Below are 13,378 nucleotides of genomic sequence, written 5' to 3'. Positions count from 1 at the left end.
CCTCTGCGTGGACCCAGCCTTCACCAGGGTCGCCCCTGAGCTCCCCGGCTCCCCTCCCGCTGCTGTCAGTGCAGTGACTCGCTGCACTCACCTTTTCTAGGACATGGTAGGGAGGCTGGGACGCGGGTGGGGGGGCAGCGAGACTCCCGCCGCCGCCGCCGCCGCTGCTGCCGCCACCAGCAAGTCCAATATTGGCAGATCGGCAATAACGATGGAGAGGATGGTAATCCCGGCGGTCGCCCTTCGGACGGTGGGTAGAGCAATAGAGCAGTAGTGTTGTCACCCCGCAGGAGCAGGCGAGACGCCGGTGCCAAATCGCTCAGAGGGGGACGCGGGCGCCCGCGCGCCCCCAGCAGCGGCGGCTGGCCTCGGGCGGGCCTCTCTCTGGGGCTTCTGGTCTCCCGGGCGTTGGCGGCGGCCCTGGGAGCCTGGAAATTCCGCGGGGCGATCCCGAGTCGACTGCCCCGCAGCGCGGCTCTCCGCGCCCCCTCCCCAGGCCTGGGGTGGCCAGTGACAGCTCGGACGTCGGAGTGTGTGTGTGTGTGTGTGTGTGTGTGTGTGTGTGTGTGTGTGTGTGATGGGGAGGCCGCGAGGGGAGCTCTCGGCGCCGCGGCCCCCTCCGCGGGTCAAGCCCTCACCAGCGGGAGAAGGTAGCAGCAAAGCGTACAGCCACCGACTGGTGGGAAACGGGCTAGGGGTGCCAGGGGCCGCCCTCCCACCCCGGCTTCAGGCTGGGAGGAGGCCAAGAAAAAACGGAACCCCAGTGCACGTAGCACCCTACCCCTCACTCGAGGTCCCCTCCAAAGTCCGGCCCGGACCTCAAGCCCCAGCCTCAGGTGCAGTTCCCACCTGCGGGGGACCGCGCGGACTCAGGACTACTCTTTGGGGGCGGGAGGGAAAAGTTTCTTTTCCTGCTCCCTCGCTGCCCACCCGGGGAGGCAGCAACTCTCCTCCTCCTCTGGGGTTCTCTGCGCCTCTGTCCCACCCCCACCATGGAGGGGCGCCGAGGACCCACTGCGTTTCTGCGCGCGGGGGCGCTTTGGGGGAGGGCGGAGTAGCCGCGGCCGCCCTGGTCCCCCAGCTCTGACAGCCGCTGAAACGCGCACGGCCGCGGGTCCCGGGAGCTAGCGGAGGAAGGAGCCGCGCGCCAGGACCCCTTCCCCCCGCGGCTCTCGGAGCGCCGCGCGCCCCCGCGCCGCCCCGCGCGCCCTCGCGCCTGCCGGGGCAAACACCTACGCAGACGCGAAAGTGAAAGGGGGGCGACCGAGCCGGGAAGGCGGCGGGTGGCGCGCGCCTGCGGGAGCGCGCGGTTGGGGGCTGGGGTGGGCGGAGGATGTAGTGATCCAGGGATTCTCCTGCTCCCACTGCCCTGCGGAGCTGCCTCCTTGCTCCGAAGCTTCTTTGAAATCTCAGGTCACCTACACCCCGCTACACGGATCTGGGGATGTATGTGTGTGCGCGCGATATGCGTCAGCCCCAGACTGTTCCTCCGCACTGGTGCACTTACCCTTGGTGGAAGATTGGGATGGGGGTAGGGGATGCATTATGAATGTCACTACCACTTACAGTCTCCTCTGCTTGTTGTCTTTTATGACTCAGGTAAACCCAGAGTACTGACTGCATACACCCCTTTTCAGGTTTAATATTTCTTTTTCCACAGGCTCTATTGGAACCCTCCCCCCGCCCCCACCCCGCCTAATTCTGGGTTCTTTCACGTTTTCTTTCTAAATAGCTGTGAAAATTGCTAATCCCTTCCCACACTAAGCCCTGTTAAATACCGAGCTGCCCTGTTAAAACAATCACTACCTTTCTTTGACCACATTCCCACTGTGGACTATCAACCTTCCCATTTCATCCCTCACCCACCCAGTCAGTGTTGGCAGTACTTAATTCTTAGATGGCTTAGAGTGGCATTTTGGCCTCTAGCAAAATGACCTTTTGCCTCAGTTTCCTTATTTGTAGGGAATGTGGAATCCTTAAAATATTTTAGGTGAACTCAAAAAAAAATAATAATAATGTATTTTAAAATTATACCATATTAAAATATATTCAATGAAGTTTTAAAAGAACCACTATTTAAAAGTTTACTGACTACAAAAACTGATTTTTGAAATGCATCAAATATTAGATGGATTGAGATTGATGGGTTGATAAAGTAGACAGAGGGATAATAGATATCTGATAAAGCATACAATATTAATGGTAGACTCTAAGTGGTGGGTATACAGGTATACACTGTAAAATTCCTTCAACTTTTTTGTATGTTTGAAATTTTTCATAATGAAATGATAGAGAAAACCCTTATTTGTGGTAAACAACTATTGTAAATTTTCTGTTTACAAAATTGGTCAATTAGTCATTCTTCCCTCTTTACAAAATGATTTACCATACACATTCTATACCTAGGTACCCCACTGCTACTTAGTCAATAATTCCATTACAGACTGCTTGGTGGGGATCAGACTATTGTGTTATAACTAGAACATTTTAGAATTTGGAAGCTTTTTCTTGTGTTTTTTATTTTCGTGTCCATTCTCAATTTTTTATCTTCCCTGCCTTTACAAGTTTGTTATTATAAAACTGAGATTGAATTCTTCAGGATCTATGGATATTCTTTTGATACTTTTTCACACCAAAATAGCTTCAGGAAATGGTCCATATGTCCATACATATCAGCTTCTACTATCCTTTTGAGAGATGTCAAGGGATCTTGCAATAAATAATGGGTAAAACTTTGCTTTCGGATATCTGAGTATCTAGATATTTGCCCAAACGTTTGAACAATTAAATTTCCATCTTCTCTTCATTTTCTTTTGCTGGCTATAAGACAAGAGGTGGCCCTGTGCCACTCTTGAAGGGAGAACAGCTCTAGGATAAGATGTGTGGTTCCCTCATTGGAGGAGAAGGTAACATTGATTTTGCTAAGAATCAAAGATAGGGATGCAGGGGTTTCAGGTTATTTGGATTGCTTTCCATTCCAATGCTCATTAATAAAGAATCCAATCAACTTTAAAAAGTATACACCCAGAAATGTCATTATGTGTTCTTAAGGCTGTCCTTAAACCAAGTTTGTTCTTTTCATCCTTTTAGATATGTATATTTTTCTTTGCAAAAGAAAGGAAATGTTTGTGTGTTTTTTTAAAAGAGAAATAAGAATTAAAGGAAAAGCACAGAAAAGGACATTAACTTCATCTGCAAATGGTCGGAGACTACTTACAGCTGCCAAATAGTCTTAAATCTTGAAGGGACATCAGATATGTCCCTTTTGACAATTGTTCACCCTTAGTTCCAGTTTCGGTACCACTGGACACCTCCTTTCCTCAACCCATTAGTGTCAAACTCCCTGAGGTTTGCCACATTAAAGTGCAGGATTCAGCGTTTGCAATTGATATGTGACATCACATCCTCTATTATATAACTTCAGATACAAAGCCTAATATAATCTAAATCTGTGTTGGAAAAAAATCCTCCCTTCCTCTTTAAGTTTTAGCAGAGTCAACCCTTGGTTCTGTGATCCTAATCCCACTTCTTCAAACAGCTGACTCGGGGGGACAGGGGAGAGGGGTTTTGGGTGGGTGGATAGGCACTGAGTGGTTTGAGCCATGAAATCATAACCTCCCCCCCAAAAAATTGAATATATTTCTTAATGTATTAAATACCTCTCCTTTATATCTTTACTATGGACCAGAAAGTAAAGACCATTAAGTATCATATAATTTACTTCAATTTTTAAAAGCTAAAAGCTAAGCATTTGGTCATAGTTAACTTCATTAATAAGTCTAGCCACGATGGCTTGCTTCTTTCTTTCTTTCTTTCTTTCTTTCTTTCTTTCTTTCTTTCTTTCTTTCTTTCTTTCTAGGCTTACCCCCACCCCCACCTCCTGTCTCTTACCAGCTGTTGGGAAGAGTTGAGAAAGACAGAGAGTCAGAGAGAGAAAGGAGGGGGTTGTTAGAGAAGATGAATCCGGGAATAATATAAGATAGAACTTCTTCTTTGTTTATTGCAAAACACACATGTTACAGTTTATAAACACTGCAAGCAAATAAGAAATTGTGGACCAGAAGATAAATACAAAACATATCAGGATTTTCGTTACTATCCAAAATAGACCAAACTCAATATTCTAAACAAGTTGGAATATTTTTATTAGCTCTGGTTACTCATTAATTTGTGAATTTGTTTATCTAACTATTTATTCATCTGTCTACCTTAATTTCACTATAGTCATTTTAAATAGAAAATACACAAACCTACTACATTTCTATGGCCAGATTTTGAGATGACAGAGCACCGAACAGCCTATGCATCATAATTAGCATGCCATATTATTAGGAGCAAATCAGATTTCACTGTGCCTACACTGATGTTCTAAGTTTAGAAATAATGTACAGTGGTTGAAAATGGGGGGGGGGTATTTAGAGCAATTTATTTTTAATAAAGATAAATATATTTCCTATTTTTTTTCCTTTTTTCTCTGTTCTTTTTCTTGGTTTAGTACTGGAAATTCACCACTTTTAAATAACTGTGCTAGTCTTAACTACATAACTGCATGGTTTGAATGCTCATTGGGATTATGGATCGAGACTGTTTTCTCACGTTATGTGCAATAACAATCACAGAAAAGTGAAACAATCCAGTGGGTCAGGTGTGGGAAACAAGAGTCTCTGTTGAACTTGGTGAAAAACTCATTTAGAATTTCTCATTAGGACTTCACAGGAGCTTTTCAGTAGTTGGCACTATATTTTTAGCAGCATTTTAACAGCTGTCAGTAACAACCAAGACAACATTTTGATCAACACTATTTTTTTTTATTCTAACAGAGATGATTGCAAAGAAATAAAATGCTTCAGGATTTAAATGTTGAGCTATGAAAGAAAAAAAAAGAGGTATTTTCTTATGATATAAAATGTTAACACATCAAGGGCAGACAATAAGGTATTTATATAAAAAGAGGCCAAATGAATTTTTAAATTTTAATTTTCTGATGCCTATGTAACAGCATAAAGATGATTTTATTCTTAAAAGGTGTGTTCAATGTCAGAAATAGAAATGTCAGAATAAGAGAATGTGCAGTGTATCTTGTCATATAATTTGCAAGTAGGTCAAGAATAGCCATGTGGGTATCTGAAATGAATAAAATCTTTTCCTTAACATTAGCGTTTATAAAGGGAGGTTATCACATGTCAGATATATGACACTGGAAATAGCAGACAGAAAAATGTAAGAAGCTTCATGACAGATGTCATCTTTATTCCTAAAGATAGAGGTAAATTTGCTATGGATAACGCATTACAAAGCAAACTAAAACTAAATCTCTGCAAGTGTCAAATTTCTCTCTCACCTATAGTCTCCCCAAATTGAATGATTTGGGTTTCAAGGGAAGTAGAGTGATGGTATATTATTAAAGAAGCTACTGAATCATCTTATCCGGAGGTCATCGGCTCATTTCAAGGTCCTAATCCAATTTTTGAGTTTGTCCCAACAAAGGCAGCTGAGTATTTCCCACTTCATCTAGCTGGCACAGTGGGGAATTAATGCATTCTTATATCAAATGATATTTTTATTATATTGCATTTGTCTCTTCTAATCCTTTTGGGGGCACCAATTATTAGCTCTTTTAATATGAAGCATTTTCAATTGCTTGGTAGGACTTTTTTAAACAGACATGAAATTTAGAAAAAAATTGAAGTTAGATCTCCTTTCCTCGTTCCCAGCACAAACCCCTGCTAGATGCAAATCTTTTGGTGTTGGCAGTTTTTCACAGAGCATTATATGGTTTTCTTAGTGCATAAATTTTTGACATTAAATATCTACATGTAAAAATGAAACATGTATAAAACACTTCCTATGTGGAAAGTATATCCACATCAGTTATTAATACTTAAACCACAATCTATTTTGAAGTGCTTAGTGCTAATTATTGCTAGACTTTAATATTTTATAAAACAAATAGACATGTTTCCATTTAAATTAGCTCATTACTTTAAAAAAATGCTTTTTAATGGCCTTGACCATGAATGTAGTGGCACCTTGTCCTCTAAATAGAGGCTGAGTAGAGTTAGTCTGCTGCTGGATGATGACAGTAGAGATTACTTGCTTGTATAAAGGACCAAATAATACCTCAAGTCTTGGGATTTTCCTTATACATTCATAAATGTAACTTACACTTAGTTGTTGTAAGTTCATACAAAAGCACATACTTTTTTTTTTTTTTACAATTAATGATCTTTTAAATCTAGAAGAAACATCAATATATATAAAAGCATAATCGACTGTTACGACTGGTCAACTAGCAGTAGCTATGATGTGCACTGACCACCAGGGGGCAGATGCTCAATGCAGGAGCTGCCCCCTGGTGGTCAGTGGGCTCCCACAGCCAACCTCCTACGGCTGGCCAACCTCCCAGAGCCCCTCCCCCACTCTGGATGCGGTCCCTCACCGCTGGCCAGCCGGCCCCGATCAGCCCTGATCGCCAGCCAGGCCAAGGAATCCCACACATGCACAAATTCGCGCACTGTGCCTCTAGTATTGGATATAAAACAATCTCAAAAAATGTTAAATATAACAAGAATTTTATTCATGTGAGATAAATCAACAGATTTTGAAATACAAGTAATAACATTCCATAGAAAGCCAATAAAGCTCAGCACTTAACCTATTACTAATACAGAGAGAGAGCTAGTATGTGGCCATTGGTATGTGTTAGCACAGGGGAATGTGCAGAACACACTCTCTTCCTTAAGGGCAGGACTGACAGCCCTGTCCCTTCTGATTGGCTAATACCCATGCCTGATTGGTCAATGCTGCCAAACAGATCATTAAACTTTATCAGCATTATCTCTGCTTTCAGGGGCTATTCAAAATTTGCTTAAGACATGTTCAGACCACAAAGAGGCAAGAAAGAAGGATTCCTACAATAAAAGTAGTAGTTTCTTTTCCTCCAATTTTCAAAAATTCTGTATGTTGGATGGATTAAATGAAGAAAGAGACAATGCCCAGGTTGATTTGTCAACTTCTATATGAGATAAATGGAGAGGGTCTGCAGAAGGCATTCATTTTGCCATTTGGGGTTCATATGCTATTTAGAATTTATTGGCCTTCCTGGAATTTTGATGAAGAATTCCAGATTTTCCATACATTTCAGATGCCATATATCTATCTACCCTACTTACAGATTGTAAAATGTTGAGATAGATTACAAAGCAAGTTGTGAACTTCTTACTCTGGAGGAATTTATAAGTAGGGTTTCCTCTGATCAGGAATAGCAAGGGCAGGGGTCTGTAAGCCGGGCAATGTAGTAAAGTATCTATCAGTTTTGTTTGGCCTTTTAAATAATTGTTTTACAAGGAGGAAATGAGATCAGGAAGAAAGGCCCAATATAGCCTGATGAATTAATGGGTGATAAAGTACATTGGAACTTTGACACCTAGCTTTTTACATTTTCTTTTGAATAGTTGCCTCTATGTCATGAACCAGGTATCACACAAAAGAGGAAATTCAGCAGTTTGTCGGTTAGAGTGGCAGTAAAATATAAAGGTTAAAAGCAGAGTCTGGAGCCAGGCTTAGCCTGGGTTTGGACCCCAGCCCTGCTTTGGAGTAGCTGTGTGACTATGGGTAAATTACATAAACTCTGAGCCTCAGTTTCATCTTCTACAAAATGAGATATAACAACTTACCTCATAGGGTTTAACAACCTGCATGATGACTGGTTTATCTTATATAATAAAAGCCTAATATGCAAATCGTCCTCTTGGGCGGGCAGTCGACCGGGAGTTCGACCGCTTGCTATGTGTGCGCTGACCACCAGGGGGCGGTGAGGAACATGGCGGGCATCAGCGATGCAGCGCTGGCAGCGGGTGGCAGTGGAGGCGCTGCCGGCCCCGATGGGCCCCTGGACTGCAGCGGGATGGTGGAGCAGGTGAGCGGGTGGTGCCAGGCCAAGGTGGGTGAGAGTGGGGGCCTAATCCCCTGCTGATCACCCTGCAGATGGCAACCAGCCGCAGCTCTGACACTTCCATTACAGAGAAAGGACAATAGCAATATTACAATATTTCTTCTAATTATTTTCCTTTCAATGTGCACAAATGCGTGCACTGGGCCACTAGTAGTAAATAATAAATATCAGCTGTGTTATTTTTACATACTCTTAATTCTAAACCATTTCCTCCTACCCATGTCTCTACCTATATTCTTCCCTGCTCTCCATGCACTTGGCATCTGACCTTATTGGATCACCTCTCCCTTTTTTTGTGTTTTTCTTACTGGGCTATTTGATATTCAGGGCTATCTGCCTGGCTTCCTTCCACTAATATTCAGGCACAATTTCTCCTTCTATCTCAAGCCTCCCATCACAAAACATGCCACCCTTGTGGCACAGTTCCATTCCCCCTACTGTAACCTAGTGCTCGTGGCTTAAACCTGACCTGGACCTTTACATACTATATATAAGGTCTTTTTGCTACTTGAAGAAGTAAATTCCCTTAAGTGAAATTTAAGAGATAAGGCTATGGGTTCCCCAAATCTGATTTTATTTTCCTCTTTCCCAGGACACAGGAAAGCTACATATCTCAGCCTCCCTTTCGTTTAGGCTGAGTCCACATGACTGGATCAGGATCCCAGTGCAGTGGAGGTGATGTGCTCCACTGTTGTAACCCCCCTCAGTGATTGTCCAAGCTCTCCCTTCCCTTGAAAGCCTCGGGGGCCTGAAGTTTAGAAAGGAGACTGGATCCCAGAGTCACCTCTTGGAGGAAAGCTACTGAGGAAAGTTACATGAACTACATTGGACTATAACGTGAGAAATAAATCTTAATTGTGTACATTTCATGATATTTGGGTGTATTGCCTCAATTAATTTAGATTATACAGAATAGAAGTATTTGGACAGGAAGTAAATATACTGTGAATAGTATTATAGTAGAGTTTGAATGTAGAGTTTTACTGAATTCATTACGGAATTTACTAATAGGTAGCTGAGCAGAATGTTGTAGAGAAAAGGATAGGAACTGTAGAATGCCATAGAACCAATTCAATCTCTGTCTCAAGCATTTATAACTTTGACTTTAATATATTCCACTCTCTGGAATCCAAATAATACTTTTTCTCATAGTGTTATTGTGTAAGTTAACTAAAACATATTAAGTAACTCTCTTCTATCCCTATACCCTTTCCAAAATTCCAATATTTCCAATCCAGTATTTAATTTCTGTGATTCTTCATTCTAGACTACTTTTCATAAAGTTGACTTTATAGGAGTGCTGGACTAAAGTCTTGACAATAAAGGGTAGCAATTTGGTCCAGAGAAAATATCCATATCCTTAATTTGTGTCCAAATAAAAGAAAATCATTATAAAATTTTATGTGTTGAAAGTAGTACTTAGTAGAGAACAATTTTGCCTTTATTTAGTGCATTATTCAGAATGTCCCCAAGTTAGAAAGCTATGCCAGGCACCATGGCACAATTGTGAAAATACTGTATTTAATTAAAATGGGAATTTCTGAAATGATTACTATATAATTTATATTTCAAAATCTTACATAAAATCTTGACCCATGCAATATTGATGAGTTAATTTTCCTTTTCCCCATCCCATATTAACAACTAGAAGAACAGTCTCTATTTGAAATTATTCAGGGTGGGCCATTGGCAGAATGAACACCAGTAAAGATAGAAATACCGAGTAGCACCTATTTTTCACCCTCTCTGTTTGCACACACACAATGCTACTGGAACACTCAATATAAACGCACACTTCAAAGGCACACCTGTGAGAGTTGCCATTGTTACCTGCTATTTAATATTTAAACAAATTGTTAAGAGTTTATGCCATATAAACTGGTGACTTTTTAAATTAAAAAACATGAACTAACACATAACTTATTCAATTAACGGGCAAATGTGGTAAAATTTTACATTAGGCACACAAGAAAGGAAAATTAAAAATTCAACAGATATTACGTTGTAAGTTTATAGATCTTGGTCCTACATTGCATAGTAACGTATATTAAAGCTCAATATTGCAACAGCCTAAGCTCTCTATAACACAGCTTTCCTGTTATAAAATTAGTACACTCTTCTCATCAATTATCAAATAGATGTCCCTGAAAATGGACAGAGAGACTACATGCGCTCTTGGTCTTCATTGCTTTCTGACCTTCACTCACCATTTCTTCTTTTCTTTTCTCTTTCTTCTCACCATCCAACCTTTAATTTCCATCCAAGTTATATTCCAACACCTTTACTCCCCCCCTCCCAATGTGGCGTTGCATTTTACATAGAGTTTGGTTCTGAAGTCAATGAACAAAGTGAAAAGTCGTATAAAGTCAGAAATTTCCCCAGGGGAAAAAAAATCCCTTAATTCCCACTTAAAGTACAATATGCATGACCATTTGCATGCACATTTGAGGCTGATATATGGTCCAACTCAGCTAGTTTTTCCTCCAGCCTAGGAACAGATTGCTGTTTTCTCAGTTAAACACCTGATGAAGTAGTTGGCTTGCATTTAGGGGCCATGTTGTAAAAAAAAAAATGTATCTTTAAACACTTGAATCACACTCTGCATGGTGAGATGCTCATACTATGAGAGCGATTCAGGAATCGAGACCAACTGAGGGAACATGAGATTCACATCTCTCTTCCTGCGCTCCCTGGGGCATATGCTCAGTGGAACGCGGGACAGAATCTCCCACACTATTTACATTCTCCTCTTTCCCTCTCTCTCCTTCTGGCAAAGTAAGTAGAGTTGAGTATGGACGAGAACTTTATATGTATTAAGGAAAAATCCTACTCAGAACCACAACTTTTTCTAAGAAGCTCCTGTTAAAGGGAATTCTAGGGCCTCTGTTGCTCCCATGGGCTGTAACAGCAATTGGTAGCCCCTTCAATATAACAGAAGGAACTGCCTTACAGGTTATGGACATACAAAAACGAATGTCCACTTGGATCAAGAAGTATGGAAGCTCAGGAGAGCTGACTTGCTGTATATCATGGTTTCTCAACCTTTGCTCTATTGGCATTTTGGATCATATAGTTCTTTGTTGGGGTGGGCTCTCCCGTGCATTTAGGATAGTTAGCAGCATCTCCAGCCTCAAGTCACTTGGTGCCTGTGATAACCACACTCCCCTGCGACAAGCTGTGAAAACCAAAAATGTCTCCAGACTTGCCAAATCACCCTTGAGGAGCAAAATCATCCCTGACTGAGAAACATTGTTCTATGTGATAGAGTGGAAAGCCTTTAAAAACCTTGGGAGGAAATTCTAGATGGATGAAGTGAAAGAGGCAGTATGGGATGGTGGTGGGAGGAGCTTTCTACATAGTGCAAGGCTAGGCACTATGTGAGGCAAAGTAACCTCTGAAAAATCCTTAGTAAGGCGATGGTTGAAGGTTTTTAAAAGATGATATGTCTAAACTCCCATCTGAATCTGTTTTCTGTTATATGAACTCCCTTTCATTTCCCCAAACCTTCAGTAAATTCTATTGTAAACTTCAACACCATGTGAGAGCAGTTAGGGAATAAGTTCCCTACCTGAGCTGACATTATGTGCAACAGGGTCCGTCCACATGGCAATGTTACTAAATGACATCTTGGAACCAAAGTAAGCCTTCCAAACATCTTTGGATTTGCACAAAAAGTGGACTATGGGTTTAAAAAACTCTTATCTGTATCTTAAGGGGGAAGGGCTTCTCAAAGGTTTTGTGACTTGTGGGTTTCCTGAGCCACACAGAGGCACCACCAACCCTGACAAGGGTTAGTGTGGGAGGAGAAGATGCTCATCTCTTTTCCCAAGTCTTTCAGGGAACTAGGATTAGGATCTGGGGCCTCTGGAAATGGGAGGTGATCACTTCTCAGTGTGAGGATGATCTTTACTATCCTATTTAATAAAGAGCTAATATGCTAAGTAGACTGGACAACCTTCCAGAACGACCAGTGGGTGGGGGGCAGGGCCATGGGGCCACAAGGCAGCCAGGGCTGCGAGGGCTGGGGCAGTTGGGGCTGCAAAGGCCTACCCTTGCACAAATTTCATGCAGTGGGCCTCTAGTATCATATAAATCTTTCCCAGGCACTGCTCATTCCCCTTCTCCCTCACCCTCAAAAATCTCTGTCTCTTTTGCTTCTCCATCTTAGATGCTCCTCTACTACCCTGTCACAATGTCCCATATATCCTATATAATAAAAGGCTAATATGCAAATAGACCGAATGAAAGAACAACTGAACAACCAGTTGCTATGACGTGTGCTGACCACCAGGGGGCGTGCGTAGAACATGTCGGATGTCGGGAGTCAGCCATGGTGAGATGGTGGAGCAGGTGAGCAGGGGCGCCAGACCAAAGTGGGGCATTGGTCACTGTCATCAAGGCGAGCCTCTGGTGGTTACTGAAAATTCTTTGCTCCCGCACGCCGCGGTCCCACCCAGCGTTCGCACCCACTGCTGGCACCGGAGCTGCTGCTTACACCCACTGCTGGCGCCAGCCGTGCCCTCACCCACAGCCGGCGCCAGAGTCTCCGCTTGCACCCACTGCAGGTGCACAGTGCCGGTCCTGATCACTTGGCACCATCAGCAGTTTCGAGTGGCCGCTGCTAGCCCTGAGGGCCAAGGCAGGAGGGGCTGGGCAGGGGTGCAGAGGATGGGCTGAGACCCGCCCGTGTATCTACTGCAGCCTCGTGTCCCACAGTTCTTTTCAAAGTGCACGAATTCGTGCACTGGGCCCCTAGTTTTTTTAATAAAAACTTCAGCTGTATCCCTTTGCCACCTTCCCAAGGCTACCTCACTAGCTGGGTACAGATTTGGAAGGCTTCCTCTTCTCTCAGCCCACTCCCCTTTTAGGGTCAGGTTTAAATTATTTCCTTAACACATTCTGCTCTGTATTACTCCCTTGCTAATCTGGTCGAAATCTGCTCCTTCCTACAGAGAATAGAGAGTCTTTCATTACCATATCTTCAGGTCTTAGTTTAATCTATTCTATTCTACTTCAATATATAGGTTCAATAATACTAGTTCTTACAGTAAGATAAACTCTGAACTCAATACAGTTTATTTATACCTCTTTGGGGGCAGTTATTATATTCTATTCACTGTAATAGCAATTAGTGTACATAGTATATTTACCCCTAAATGAAGAGCTCTTTGAAAGCAGGAACTATATCTTAACATAATAATTGGCCCATAACAGTTGTTAAGTAGTTAATTTAATTTTTTTCCTATTTTTTCCTAAAAGAATTTAAAGTGGCTTAGGACACTAAATACTGGCTAATGACTTAAATTAGAATAAAGTGAGAAAAAGAGAGAGAGATAATAGAAACCTAAAAATAGTAGGTTATTAATAAGTGCTTGCTAAAAAGTAAATCAATTTTCAATAAGAATTGCCAGTGAGTTAGTTCAA

At 42.3% G+C, this 13,378-nt stretch overlaps 1 protein-coding gene across 1 annotated transcript in view; it reads right to left on the bottom strand.

The window, feature by feature from the left end:
- The window catches only part of NR3C2 (nuclear receptor subfamily 3 group C member 2), a 301,554-nt gene extending 300,705 nt beyond the window's left edge, over positions 1 to 849 (bottom strand). Inside the window, exon 1 of the mRNA XM_079771260.1 lies at positions 92 to 849. The gene's annotated coding sequence lies outside the window, so the exon portion shown is untranslated. The remainder of the gene's footprint in view (positions 1 to 91) is intronic.
- Between the last annotated feature and the right edge of the window lie 12,529 nt (positions 850 to 13,378).

Source organism: Cnephaeus nilssonii (assembly GCF_951640355.1).
Source record: "Cnephaeus nilssonii genome assembly, chromosome: 5".
Lineage (NCBI taxonomy): Eukaryota > Metazoa > Chordata > Mammalia > Chiroptera > Vespertilionidae > Cnephaeus > Cnephaeus nilssonii.
The sequence above is the reverse complement of the archived record's forward strand: the minus strand, read 5'-3'. Positions and strand labels throughout refer to the sequence as shown.